This window comes from Ochotona princeps, chromosome 24 (assembly GCF_030435755.1).
Source record: "Ochotona princeps isolate mOchPri1 chromosome 24, mOchPri1.hap1, whole genome shotgun sequence".
NCBI classification, from domain to species: Eukaryota; Metazoa; Chordata; class Mammalia; order Lagomorpha; family Ochotonidae; genus Ochotona; species Ochotona princeps.
The window spans coordinates 4965096-4971318 of record NC_080855.1 but is presented as its reverse complement, the minus strand read 5'-3'; positions in this window follow the sequence as shown (position 1 = coordinate 4971318).

Here is a 6223-nt window from a genome sequence, read left to right as displayed (position 1 = left end):
CCCTGTGGTCTCCCTGCCCTTAGAGTGCCTGGGCTGGGCGCACCTGCCCCGGCTCTGCGCCAGCCCCGAAAGCCCCCCACGCGAACCGCCCGTGAAAGGACAGGACATGCTGTCCCTGGAGGCCCCCTTCCCGGGACCCCTCCTCCCGTTTTTTTTTTTTTTAATTCTTGTTGGAAAGTCAGATTTACAGAGAGGAGGAGAGGGAGAAAGAAGCCAGGAGCCTCTTCCGAGTTTCCCATGCAGATGCAGGGTCCCAAGGCTCTGGGCCGTCCTCTACCGCTTTCCCAGGCCACAAGCAGGGAGCTGGATGGGAAGTGGAGCAGCTGGGATTAGAACCGGTGCCCAAATGGGATCCTGGTGCATGCAAGGCGAGGACGTTAGCCACTAGGCTACCACGCTGGGCCCAGTGTGACTCCAATGGCCCCAGGGTTGGCCATCAGCTCCCCTGTCCCAGAATCGCGCTTTTCTGCTCTGGTGGACATGCGGCTGGAGCTCACCCCCAAAGTGGCCTTTGGGTGGGAGCGGCCTTACCACCACGGGGTGGGGGTGGGAGGTCGGGGCCAAAGTGTCTTCTCTCCAGCCACCCCCTTCTCTGAAGGATAAGCCTGGAGAAGACACGTACACACCACACACACACACACAAACACACAAACACCCCACCCTCCTGTCCCAAGGGAGCTGGAGCAAGCCAGGGAAAAACAAAGACCCACCTGGTTCACTTGTAATTCGCCCCAGGTGCTGGGCACACAAGTCTTTCCCTAGTGCGGTGTGCTGTGGTCGCCTGCAGCGCCATAGGGTGCGGTGGGGGATAGGCTACTGGGGTGGGAACAAGAGGTGAAGCCAGGGACCCCCGGAGGTGTCGTCCACCAGATCCTGTGTATAAATTAGAAGCCAGAGGGCGGTTGGCAGGGGTTGCCCTGCCGGTACGCCCCAACCTGTGAAGGCAGCAACAGGTCCTGCCCCGCTCCCTGCTAACAGAGCTGGGAAGACAACAGACTGCCAAGCACCTGGGTCGCTGCACCTGCGCTGGAGGCTGGAGGCAACTTCTGGCTCCTGGCTTCTATTGGCCTAGGGAGTGAACCGGCAGAGGGAAGATCTGTCCTTCTCTCTCTAACCTCGCCTTTCAAGGAAAAGAAATCGTAAAAATAAAGCGGGAGGGACCCGGCAGCGTGGCCTAGCGGCTAAAGTCCTCGCCTTGAATGCACCAGGATCCCATATGGGCGCCGGTTCTAATCCCGGCAGCTCCACTTCCCATCCAGCTCCCTGCTTGTGGCCTGGGAAAGCAGTCAAGGATGGCCCAAAGCCTTGGGACCCTGTACCTGCATGGAGACCCAGAAGAGGCTTCTGGCTCCTGGCTTCAGATCAGCTCAGCTCTGACCGATGCAGACACTTAAGGAGTGAATCATCAGATGGAAGATCTTTCTCTGTCTTTCCTTCCCTCTGTAAAATTGTTTTTCCAGTAAAAATAAAATAACTCTTAAAAAAAGTCGGGGGGAGGGGAACAGAGGATGAGGGAGGACAGGGTTTACTGGCCACACGGCGTGGGCACTGATGCCCCTGGGGGAGGAGGTAGAGCAGATGGGGCAGGATGGTGTGTGTGAGGTCAAGGTCAGGGGTCACACTGTGGGGGACAGGAGTGGGCAGGGCAGGAGGCCAGCACCGAACTACAGGTGCCGCTGACCGCCAGGCCCCCAGGAGATGCCCCCCCCAAAGTGAGACACAAGGCTGCAACGACTGGATTTTCTTTTATCTCCAGGAGCAAAAGAAGTTGCATAAAAAATAAGTTACTATTTTTACTGTTGGATCCAGTTGTTATGGCAACAGAGGGTCTGACTCCTACACTGGCTCAGGCTCGGATTATGTCTGGGGGAGGAGGTGGGGTTGGGCACAGGCCTCGGGGACCATGGGCAGGGAGTCCGTGCCCGCCACCTGCTCTGCGGCCTCTCCTGGTCCCTTTGGTGGAAGGCTGTTGCCCCCACCGGCCTCCCTCCACCACCTTGGCCCTCGCACCCAGGAGGGCCCTGCTGTGGGCATAGCTCATGAGGGGCATCCCCTCCTGGCCTGGCCTTGACCCTTTTGCCCTTCTCCCCTCCCCTGGCAGCACCAGTGCCATGAATCCCCCATCAGTGAAGTACTCAGTTGGCACCTACCATGCCCACGGCCACTGGCATGGTGTCTAGGAGCTGGGAGTGCATCCGGACAGAGGCCAACCAGGCCTCAGGGTAGAAACCAGCACAACCCTGACTCCGCCAGGCCAAGCGCCCACAGAGCCACTGCAAGGGAGGTGGGCAGGGCTCCAGGGAGGTGCGGGAGTGAGAGAGCAGCTAGCCCAGACCCCTGCCTTCCCACGCACCCACCAGGGCCCACAGGCAGGCACTGCACGCGGAAACCAAGGTGGACCTGGGCCTGCGGCCTGAGCTGCAGCAACGCCGCTGGGCTCTGCCCATGGCTTGGTAGGCCAAGGCCGAGGCCCCAGTGGGAGAGCAGCTGGGGGATGGTCAAGGACACAGTCCCAAGGCCAGGGGCACCAGGGACATCCGGGAGGTGCCCATGGGAGTCTGGCATGAGGTGGGTGGGTGCTTGGGAGGGGGCGGCAGCCAGCTGACATAGTCTGTTCCAGGAAGCAGCCCTGACCACCTGCGGTCTGTGCCCTGTGCCTTGTGCTGCGGCACCAAGAGGCAGTGGGCCCTTTAAAGGGCAGGGCCTGGCAGCAGGTGCTAGGGGCGGGACCTGGGAGGGCTAGGTGGGTACTATAGTAACTTCTTGTCTCTGGTGGGCTGTGTAAAGACAGCCGGGCTCTCACAGAGCGCTCTCTCTCTCTCTCTCATTCACACACACATGCACACACGTACACTTCTACCACCCCACGGCCCTCACCAGAACCAGGCAGATGCAGCGCTTTGTGTGTCCCCAGAGACGTTGTCATGACAACACAGGTTGGCTGAGGACCAACTGGAGTTAAGTCCAAGAACAAGTGGAGTGACCCATGCAGACCGACAGGGGGTTCCCGGGCTCCCCAGGTCACCCCACAGCTCCAGCGAGGGACACAGTGGTCCGCTCAAGAGCAGACACCCGGGTCAGGCCCTGCCAAGCAGGGCCAGCTGGACTGGCCACACGGCCACTGCCCAGGCCTTCCTGGCCAGGGCATCCCTGGCAGGCTTGGGACAGGCTCGTGAGCCGGCCCCCCATCCTGCTCATGAGCGCACCCCAACACCTGCCTCACTTCACCTTCATCCCTGTCCCCCATACACTGCGTAATCCATGGAGTGGTTCTGTGTGTGTGTGTGTGTGTGTGTGACTGTGAGCATACACCATGTTCAGATGTATATACACTCAAACACATCATTTTGTAAGATCTGTGAGGGGCCCGGTGCAGCAGCCTAGCAGCTAAAGTCCTCACCTTGCACACACCAGGATCCTATACGGGCACCGGTTCTAATCCTGGCGGCCCCACTTCCCATCCAGCTCCCTGCTTGTGACCTGAAAGAAGTCAAGGATGGCCCAAAGCCTGGGGACCCTGCACCACTTAGGAGACCCGGAAGAGCTCCTGGCTTCAGATCAGCACAGTTCTGGCCTTTGTGGTCACTTGGGGAGTAAATCAGCGGGCGGAACATCCTCCTCTCTGTCTCTCCTCCTCTTATTTTGCAATAAACAAATAAATCTTTATTAAAAAAAAAAAAAAAAAAAAGATCTGCGCGAGAGTGTGAATCCAGCCGGGTCACTGTGTGGTCACCAGGAGCTGGGCCCCAGCCATCCATTCCTGGCCCAACCTACCGTGCCCCAGGCCCTGAGGCCTGACAGAGCAGGCCCTGTCCTGGACATGGCTTAGCCAGGGACACACAGCCCCCTGGGGAAGACAGCAGCCCCAGGGCAGGCTCCATGCCGAGCCCCAAGGGGAGGGGAAAGTGGACCCCTCCTCCCCAGCCCCAGCCTGGGCAGTGGCCTGTCATGGCTGCGTTCCTGGGAAGATCTAGGCCAGGGTCAATGCTGTGAGACTCTCTATGGACAGGAAGGGGTGGGGTGGAGGGAGTGTGGGACGAGCAGCTCTTGGCTGTGGCTGGACCGGGAGATGGGACGGTGGCTGGGGTGCCCCTTCCGGGCGAGCTGGCGAGCTGGTCAGGTCTGCGTCTCTGTGCCCATCAGTGCCTGTGAGGCCGCCCAGGAGCAGGCCCAGGATGGGCCAGGCAGCTCCACGCTCACCCCTGGGAGAACCAGTGCAGGAGCACCAAGCCACGCCTGGGGGAAGGGGCGCCCGCTGCAGTACCTTGGGAATCGGTGGGAGATACCCCTTGCACAGATCAGGGCGGAATGTGGAAGCAGGGTCATGTTCCTAACAAGTCCCAGCTACCGCACCAGACACTGGTTTCAAACAGGATGACTCGAGGGCTGGAGGACTCAGGCTCTGCTGGTGCGGCTGGCAGCCCAGCTCTCAGCTCCTGGCTTCAGTCCCGGCCACTCTGCCTGCTGTCCGGCTCCTCAATGTGCCTGCAAAGGCAGCAGATGACGGCCCAAGCGCTTGGGTGCCTGCCACCACGTGGGAGACCCGGATGGAGTTCCTGGCCCAGGCTCTGGGTTCCTGGGGCCACGGTGCTGCCAATGGCCCCTGGAGAGAGGACAGCCCTGGGGGACCCTGTTCTCAACCAGCAGGGTCCATGACACCCCAGGTATCAAACAGCCAGACGACCGGAGACCAACCCCAACCTTCGTGAGGCACAAGAGGCCGTGAACATCCATGGGAAACGGAACAGCACAGTTTATTCCAGTGCAATAGTTCTTGTGAAATCCACACAGCTTCTTGTGAGTGAAGACTGTTCCTATGAGCAAACCTGACGAGTGGACACCAAAACCAACACCTGTTCCTCCCATTTCCCAGGGTGCCGGGATGGCATGCAGCTCGGACAGGCCACTTCCTGGCGTGGACCCTCCTGTCCTGCATGGCCCCACCTGTCGGCTGGTGTCCCCGTGGGAGGAGGAGCAGAGGAGGAGCCCGGGGCCTGGCTGCGGGGTGCGCCTTATCTCAGACACACAGAGCACACGCTGTCCGGAGCCGGGGGAGTGGAGCGGGAAGGAGATGGCTTTAAGACAGAGCCCAGGGCAGACCATGCCCACGCTCTCCAGTCATTTGGGGCCTTAGACTGCAGAAGGGGGGAGGGGGAAGAAAGATAGGAGGAAGACAAGGAGGAGAAGAAAAGTTGAAAAACAATTTTTTTTGAAAGACAGTTACAGGGAAGAGGCAGAGAGCCAAAGCTGGCAGCCGCAGCCAGGGCTGGGCCAGGCTGAAGCCAGGAGCTTCTGCCGCTCTCCCACGTGGGCACAGGGACCCAGGCACTGGGGCTGTCCTTTGTTGTTTCCCCTCGTGCGCTGGCAGGGAGCTGGGTGGGAAGTGGAGCAGCTGGGACTCGAACTGGAGCCCATGTAGAACGCTCACATCACAGATGGTGACTTTACACACTACACCACCAGCACCTGCCCTCATTTCATTCTCTTTTAAGGTGTTTGGTGCAGGGGCACACCAGGCTAAGCCTCCACCTGCAACGCAGGCATCCCTCAGGGTGCTGGCTCGAGTCCCAGCCGCTCTGCTTTCTATCCAGCGACCTGCTGCTGCACCTGGGAATGCTGTGGTCGGTCCAAGAGGCCCTGCGTCCACAGGGAGACAGGGACGAAGCTCCTGGCTCCTGGCTCCCATCTGGCCCTGCCTCAGCTGTTGTGGGAGTGAGTCAACAGATGGAAAATCTCTCTCTCTGTAACTCTACCTTTTAAATAAATAAAGTAAATCCTCCTGAGAGAGACAGACGTGAAGTGACCCTCCGCATCTGGCTTTTCATTTCAATTTCCCACTCACACCGCGATGACAGGTACACAGCTTCCCAAACTTCTGTACAAGAAATACAAGACAAACCTGCTACTCTCAACTGCACGTCCACCCACTGCGCATGCCACGGCCCGAGGGCACCTGGAGACAGAGAGAGGGGCAGACGGGCCTGGGCAGGGAGGTGAGGGGCAACTCACTTTCTCTCCAGCCTCTGGTCTCGCAGCTCTGCAAGGAGATGCCCGAGCAAAGGGCTTGCTCCTCGGCACAGTGCAGGGCCAGGCAGGAGGGAGCAGGAGGGAGCAGGAGGGAGCAGGAGGGCTGCGGGGATGGGCCGGGGTAGACCTGGGAACGTGGGGACACTCAGGACAGCACAGGACAGGACAGAGCGAGCTCAGAGCAGGAGGGCTGCGG